At 40.6% G+C, this 8652-nt stretch overlaps 1 long non-coding RNA gene across 1 annotated transcript; it reads right to left on the minus strand.

Annotated features, from left to right (window-relative positions):
• Positions 1–1494: 1494 nt before the first annotated feature.
• On the minus strand, positions 1495–2904 carry LOC143740157 (uncharacterized). The gene is made up of 3 exons (XR_013204778.1): positions 2690–2904; positions 2277–2327; positions 1495–1628 (listed from the first exon to the last, which is right to left on the minus strand). It is a non-coding gene; the product is annotated as an uncharacterized LOC143740157 (long non-coding RNA).
• Positions 2905–8652: the final 5748 nt, after the last annotated feature.

Below are 8652 nucleotides of genomic sequence, written 5' to 3' on the forward strand. Positions count from 1 at the left end.
AGTGTAAGATATTTGTAAATGACTAAAATTTATAACCATTTTAAAGATCAATGTTTTTCAACTCTAGTGTAAAATATGTGAAATTATTAGAAAAACTTTTTCTCACTATACCCATTTATATAGCGTGCTCAGGAATGCCAGGATATCGGATGTCACTCACAGACAGATGCACACACACACACACACACAGTGCGGAGACTGTCAGATGCAAGGGGTGTGAGAGAAACGCACATGGGGGCTTTTTTCACCATAGTGAAACGGTGAGATGATTTTATTTTTTAAATACTTGGATCAGTAAGATATTTATTTTAAAGGAATGAATGTTTTTCAAATCTTCTTTAGTTAGTATGAAAAATATTTGTAAATTACTAAATGGATATTTTATAACAATTTTAAAAGATCAATGTTTTTCAACTCTAGTGTGAGATATGTAGCATTATTAGAAAAACTTTTTCTCACTATCCCCATTTATATAGCGTGCTCAGGAATGCCAGGATATCGGATGACACGCACACACTCACAGACAGACGCACACACACACAGTGCGGAGACTGTCAACTTTAATCCAATTCTTCACCATAGTGAAACGGTAAGATGATTTTACTTTTGTAATTCTAATCTATTCTAATCTATATGCGACATTAGAAAAATTATTTTCTCACCCCGACACGGAGGGGATTTCCCACACCAAGAAGTTATTTCCCCCCGGGGTCAATAGGTCAAAATCAATGGGGCAAAGACAACTGGCAAAGACAACTGGCAACTTCATATATCATACAAAGGTCAATAGGGCAAAGACAACTGTCAACTTGATCGATCGATAGGTCAAAGGTTAATCCCTAAATTAAGCGACCTCCGGAACATCCTCCGGAATGTCAAAGGTTAATCCCTAAATTAAGCGACCTCCGGAACAGACCCTCCGGAAGGTCAAAGGTTAATCCCTACATCAAAGGACCTCCGGAACACCCTCCGGAAGGTCAAAGGTTAGCCCCGCCCACCTGTCAATCATAGGGTCATAAATCATTTTGACATAAGCCGAATGGTATTACTACTTGGGTACATTGGGTTAAGTGTGGGCATACTGTGGGTGCACTGGGAAAAGAGTGGGCATACTGTGGACAATACAAAGATGTGTTGTAATATACCTGTAGCCTTAACAAACAAGATTAGTTTGGTTCAACTTTGCATTTGCCACAATACATGCAAAATAATTGCACTTGTTGAAAGTCAAAGTAGTACATTACAAGTCATATCTTTCAAATAATTTAATTTATTCACAGTCATGTAAAAAATATATACAATACATTACCGTTCAAAACTTTGGGGTCAGTAAGATTTTTTAAATAGCCCTACTTTTGCACAAAGTAAATTTACAAAGTAATTATTCCTGGGATGTTAAAACTGAATTTTCACTAGCTAGCATCCAGTCGTCAGCATGTAAATCGTGAAACAAATTCAGGAAAATCATATAAAAACACATCACAACAAATAATGGTAGATTATGAATCCTCTAATAAAATAAATCAATCCCCTCGGATACCGGAGTGACTTGCTCCTTCCACCATCCCAGTCTCTTGCATTAGGATCAGCATCAACCCCTTTGGATGCTGCTTCAGCTGTGTCAGCATCTAAAGTGAGAAAAAAAACAAAAACAATTGAAATGTTAACATAAAAAAATGTATTAAAAAAACGGGGGTTGTTCCAAGTGTAATTTATACACTTGTGTTTTCCCAAGGGTTAGGCGATTTCCACCTCAGAGAACAAAGAATCTTCTGCACTTTGACTGGAGGATGATTTGAGTTCTGGAAAATTAGTTACAGGTTTTTTATTAATATTAAAAACAAATGTAGGGGGTGTTGTTGAGAGAGAAACATACAGAGAGTGAACCAATTGAGGGCATGATGAAATTAGAGCATGAGAACAATTTACAAAAATTATCAACACAATATAGAACTTTGTCAACTTGTAATCAACACTCATGTCATTCCAAACCTGCATTAATTCTTCTGTGGAAGATTCTTCTGATATTTTGAAAAATGACTCAATAAAAAGTCAATGGGATTTTCATTGTATGGACAAAACAGATTAAACATTATGCAAAATTCTTCTTTTGCATTCCACAGAAAAAAGTAAATACATGTTTGGAACAACATGAAGAACAATCCCTTTAATGTCTTTATCAAGAAATCATTGATGGCTTTAACTTGCAGCATGAATATGTCATTTTTATAAAAGAAAATACACAGAATGTGTCTGACAGTCAAAAATGTACTTACACAGAAAAAGAGTGACCTGTGCCCGAGTGGCTCTCTGTTGGGTTTATTTAGCTGTTTGACACACAACACAATTCAGGAAAAAAGAGAGAAGACAACTGAATATTAGTATTATTACATATTACATAAATCTATACAAATAAAAATTATTATTTTTTTCATCAGTGATTATTGACTAATTAATATGTCAGGAGTTCTCAACTCTGGTCCTCAAAGTGCACTGTCTTGCAATTTATGTCCAGACCTGATCAATCTCACTTGCTCTTTTAACCAAAAGAGCTCGATTAGGCTAGCTTGTCAGGTGTGTTGGACTTGGACCAGGGTTTGGTGCTAATGTCTGCAGGACAGTGGTCCTCAAGGGCCAGAGCTGAGATCCCCTGTAATATGTCCTGAACATGACTAGATGGATCACTTACAGCAGTGGTGTCCAGTCCTGGTCATGGAGGAGTTTAGCTGTCTGTACTTTCTGCTGATCCTGAAGACCTCGATCAACTGGTTCAAATCTGCTTAACTGGAGTTGGAGCTCAATTCTGCAATCAGAATTAGATGGCAATGAATACTGAAAAGAGAGAGGACAAACAACATTTTAATGTTATAAACCCAGTTTAAACTTTTATTCATGAATATGTACAATAACATCTAAGAATGTATGCTACATATGACACCACTGTACTGACAAATACAGTATTTGTTCAGTGGGTGAGGAACATCTCATTTAAAAAATGTGATACCCAAAATATTAACAGATAACATAAGCAACATGTTTATGAAAATACAGTTATATATATATGGTGCAAAGAAAGTTTTTGTAAATGTCTATGACAAATCTACAATGCAAAAACTGAGAATGTGTCAGACAGTGATTCCAACAGAATACTTACACAGAGCAATACCAATTATCTGATTACACACTAGGGAAAAGGGAGAAAAAGAAACAAATATTAATATTTCAGTGAAATATTTACATTATCTGTATGGATAAACGTTCTGATGAAATTTCTACATTCAAAATAAATTATTACATTCATATTTAATGTTATTAAATGAATGAATATTATTTCATGGCCTTAATGTTTTACTTCCATTATATTTTTTCATAATTAAGTTAATTAAATATTACAGATGGTTGGTTTCATTTCAGTTATCAATTAAAGTTAGAATTGTAAAATCTGTTATTTTTAGCTCACGTTAACATTATAGTTATGACGTTATGTAAATATTTGAAATATTAGATCCAAGATGGCGCCGCGGATGGCTGCCTCGGTGTGTAGCTCTCCAGCTATTGTGTTGTTTTTGTTCGTTTGTTCTGCGTTTAGTCATTCTTTTCCTATCAGTTTCACCAAAGACGAACTACTGGACATTAGGAAACACACACCAGAAACCTTTTCTACAGTTTTTGATTATTCGGACGTTTTGCTGGACATTCTCGTCGGAGGGGCAGCGTTGTTGTTCAAACGCGCGTTCAGACGCAAACGCGGGAAGCGAGCCGGCGCGCTGGTTAAACTCCGCGAGCGCGGCCTGCGCACTGCACTCCCCAGCATTCATCTCACGAATCTCCGATCCCTTCCTAACAAAACGGATGAACTTCTTCTCCTCACCCACACTAACAAGGATTTTTTAAACTCTGCTGCTTTGTGCTTCACTGAAACCTGGCTGAGTGAAGCCATACCGGACAACGCAATACATCTGCCGGGCTTCCAGCTGTTCCGAGCGGATCGCATCGCGGAGCTAACGGGGAAAACGAGAGGTGGTGGATTGTGTTTCTACATTAACGAAAGTTGGTGTTCAGATGTAACAACACTGAAGAAGATGTGCTCTCCTAATTAAGAGGCACATTTCATAAACTGTAAACCCTTCTACTCGCCTCGGGAATTTTCCTCTTTCATTCTCGTGAATGTTTACATCCCTCCAGACGCGTGCGTGAGCGCGGCGCTACAACAGCTGGCTGAACAAATATCTGAAACGGAACAAAGGTACCCAGACTCTCTTTTAATCATTCTTGGGGATTTTAACAAAGCAAATCTTTCCCGTGAACTACCAAAATACAGACAGCACGTTACATGTCCCACCAGAGACAGTAATATACTGGACCACTGTTACACCACAATAAGAAATGCATATCATTCCGTCCCACGGGCAGCTTTGGGGCTCTCTGATCACTGTTTGGTTCATCTCATACCGACCTACAGGCAGAAACTGAAATCAGCTAAACCTGGAATAAGGACTGTAAAAAGATGGACTAATGAAGCAGAGCAGAATCTACAGGCCTGCTTTGATTGCACTGATTGGACTGTTTTTGAAGCTGCTACCAATGATCTGGATGAGCTCACAGATACTGTAACATCATATATAAGTTTCTGTGAGGATACATGCATTCCTACCAGGACATTCTTATCATTCACTAATGATAAACCATGGTTTACTGGGAAACTCAAACACCTTCGTCATGCCAAAGAGGATGCTTACAGAAGTGGGGATAAAATCTTGTATAACCAGGCCAGAAACAGATTGACAAAGGAGATCAGAGTTGCTAAAAGGAACTACTCTGATAAACTGAAAAAACAGTTTTCATCCAACGACCCATCATCAGTCTGGAATGGCCTGAGGAACATTACCAACTACAAGTCACCATCCCCTCGATCTGTGGACAATCAACACCTGGCTGACGATTTAAATTCATTTTACTGCCGGTTTGAAAAGCCCTCATTCACACCACACACCCGGTCTGATCTGCACTTCACACATTCAGCATCACCTCCTGTTCTCCAATTATCACTCCCTCCTCCTGCCATCCAACCTGAGCTTAAGGTCTGTGTGGAGGACGTGAGCCGAGTCTTCAAAAAACAGAAGACTAGGAAAGCCTCAGGCCCAGACGGCATCTCATCTGCTTGTTTAAAAGCCTGCGCTGACCAACTGGCCCCGGTCTTCACGCAGATCTTCAACAGATCATTGGAGCAGTGTGAAGTTCCCTGCTGCTTCAAACGCTCCACTATCATTCCTGTCCCCAAAAAACCCAAAATCACTGGACTTAATGACTACAGACCTGTCGCTCTCACGTCTGTGGTCATGAAGTCGTTTGAAAGACTGGTGCTGGCCCACCTGAAGGACATCACTGGACCCCTGCTGGATCCCTTTCAGTTTGCTTACAGAGCAAACAGGTCTGTGGATGATGCGGTCAACATGGGACTGCATTATATCCTGCAACATCTCGACAGACCAGGGACTTATGCAAGGATCCTCTTTGTGGACTTCAGTTCGGCCTTCAATACCATCATGCCTGGTCTTCTCACAGCCAAACTGACCCAGCTCTCCATACCATCCTCGATCTGTCAGTGGATCACCAGCTTCCTGACGGACCGGCAGCAGCGAGTGAGACTGCGGAAACACACATCCAAGACACTCACAATCAGCACTGGTGCTCCCCAAGGGTGCGTTCTCTCCCCACTGCTCTTCTCCCTGTACACTAATGACTGCACTTCTAAAGACCCCACTGTCAAGCTCCTGAAATTTGCAGACGACACCACTGTCATCGGTCTCATCCGAAACGGTGACGAGTCTGCTTACAGACTGGAGGTTGAACAGCTGGCTGCCTGGTGCAGTTATAACAACCTTGAGCTGAACACGCTCAAAACAGTGGAGATGATCGTGGACTTCAGGAGGAACAGCTCAGCACTCCCCCCACTCACCATCATGAACAGCACTGTGGAAGCAGTGGAGTCATTCAGGTTCCTGGGCACTATCATCTCTCAGGACCTGAAGTGGGACAATCACATTGACTCCACTGTGAAAAAGGCCCAGCAGAGACTGTACTTCCTTCGCCAGCTGAGGAAGTTCAACCTGCCACAGGATCTGCTGATTCAGTTCTACTCAGCCGTCATTGAGTCTGTCTTGTGCGCTTCCATCACTGTCTGGTTTGGTTCAGCTACCAAATCAGACATCAGGAGACTACAACGGACAGTCCGGACTGCGGAGAGGATTATTGGTGCCCCCCCTGCCAAACCTCCAGGACCTGTACTCTTCCAGAGTGAGGAAGAGAGCAGGTAAAATCATCACAGACTCCACTCACCCTGGACACCACCTGTTTGAACTGTTACCGTCAAGACGGAGACTCAGATCACTGGCCACAAGAACATCTCGGCACAGGAACAGTTTCTTCCCACAGGCCATTTCCCTCCTGAATAGTTAACACTCCTCCCAAGGCATATGCCTGTAAGTGCAATACTCCCACTGTTTAGTGCAATATCCCACAACTCAGGTGATACTTATATGTAGATTTATTTATTTATAATATTCAAAACACTGTAAATAGGTTCATAATCTGTAAATCTGAAAATGTCTATTCTGACTAAACCCAACTGTGATAGTTTTATTCTCATATATTTATATTTTTATTTTTTATTCTTATAATTTGTAGTATTATGTTTCATGTTGTATTTGTATATGTCCACTGGAAGCCTCAGTACCAAAACAAATTCCTTGTGTGTGCAAGCACACTTGGCAATAAAGCTCTTTCTGATTTCTGATAAAGATTTGCTGTCTGTCAGCGCGCAGTGTTTACAGGAGAGGGGGTAAAATCTTTGCGTGGCAGGGGGAGCTGCCACTCGACCAGTCACAGATATATGCGCCTGCCACTGTGCGCCTGCCACTCGACCAGTCACAGATATATGCGCCTGCCACTCGACCAGTCACAGATATATGCGCCTGCCACTCGACCATTTCATCGAGTTTTAAGAGTTTTAGAAAAAAAAAAAAAGTTTTAATGTAGATTTAAAGCTAGTTAGTGAAAAAAAACAGTATCATATGAAACTAAACGACATTAGGCATTTTTTTTGTTTTGTTTTTTGCAGTTTTGACACTTGACATAGTTAATCCCCAGGTTCAAGCTGCAAATTTGACTGATGGTTAACTTACTTCTGCTGTCAATAGCATAAGGCCATATGTGATATTTTATTTAGGCCTATACTCCTAATTATCTTGTGTTCAGTATTTATCAGCCATAATATTACAAGGCCCAATTATTTCTAGCTCGTAATGTTAGTTTGCTACACTGTTAACAGTATTTACATGTGGTAGAAATGTACTAAAATGTTAGCCAGCTTTCCTAAAATCATAAAATAAAGTATATATCTATTCATTTTAAATGTTGGGTATTCTTAATTTGTGCATGATGTTAGCTAGTAGATAACACACTTTGATGGCTAACAGCTAAAACGTAATCATGTTTTCTCTTTCAACTTCAGGGAAGCAGCCACCTATCTGTCACGGATTTTCAGGAACGAACCCAATTGCAGACAGTTTGCTGACACACAAGGTTTATTGATAACAAAAAGGGAAAACAAAACCCCACGAGGGAGGAAAAACAGCACAGGCAAAGCAAAAGACTAACAACAATAGACTAAGACTTAAACATAAAACTTCACAGGAACAAAATAACTATAACAAGAAAACTTCTTTGTTTAGACAGAACTCAAGACAATGTACTCACAAGTATTACCGTGTGTGGATACGCACACAATCAATCACAATGAACCAGCACAGGACAGCAAACACAAGGGGATAATATAGGGAACACTAATGACAAAGACAGGTGAAGCTGACTAGACAAGGACAGGTGAAACTGACTAGACAATAATGACGAGACGAGGATAACAAGGGGGCGGGGTGACGTGACGAGACAACACAAGCACATGGCTCAAAACACAAGACCATGTGCTTGCACACAAAACATGATTCTGTCATGATCCTGCCTCAAGACTAGAGAAAATCAAGGACACGAGGGCAGAATCATGACACTATCAGCTGTGCAAATTATATGGAAGCTCCTGCCAGTGATCATGGCTTGTGGTAAGTTCTATTTACAATGTCATGAGGGCATTTGTGATAATTAGGCATCCTAAAGTGTAGAAATTTCTCTCATCTGGGAAGTCATTCTACCAGATCTACTAAGTAAAACTAGATGTGGTCAGCTCAGTTACCTGAAGGTATCTTTTCAATCGCATGTTTCTTCAGTTAGCCATACTTGTGGAAATGTAAAGACTGTGACAATTCATATTCAAGAAGATCTGAACTTCTGCAACACTATAAACTTGATCATCAGCATTATGGACGGGGCCGTACTTACCCCTGTGCTTATGAGAATTGCCCATGCACATGCAAGACATGGAAAGCTCTACTGACCCATCTGAGGAAATACCATGGTGCTCAACAATCCTCACAGAAAAGATAGACGTTTAGATACCGTTCAGCATGTGAATTAACAGGGGGCGGCAGTGGCTCAGTGGTTCATGTAGGTTGGTGGTTCAATCCCCGGTTCCACCTGACCAAGTGTCGAGGTGTCCATGAGCAAGACACCTAACCCCAACTGCTCCCGACGAGCTGG

This window comes from Siphateles boraxobius, unplaced genomic scaffold, assembly GCF_051911475.1.
Source record: "Siphateles boraxobius isolate OS27281-9 unplaced genomic scaffold, OSU_SipBor_1 17, whole genome shotgun sequence".
Lineage (NCBI taxonomy): Eukaryota > Metazoa > Chordata > Actinopteri > Cypriniformes > Leuciscidae > Siphateles > Siphateles boraxobius.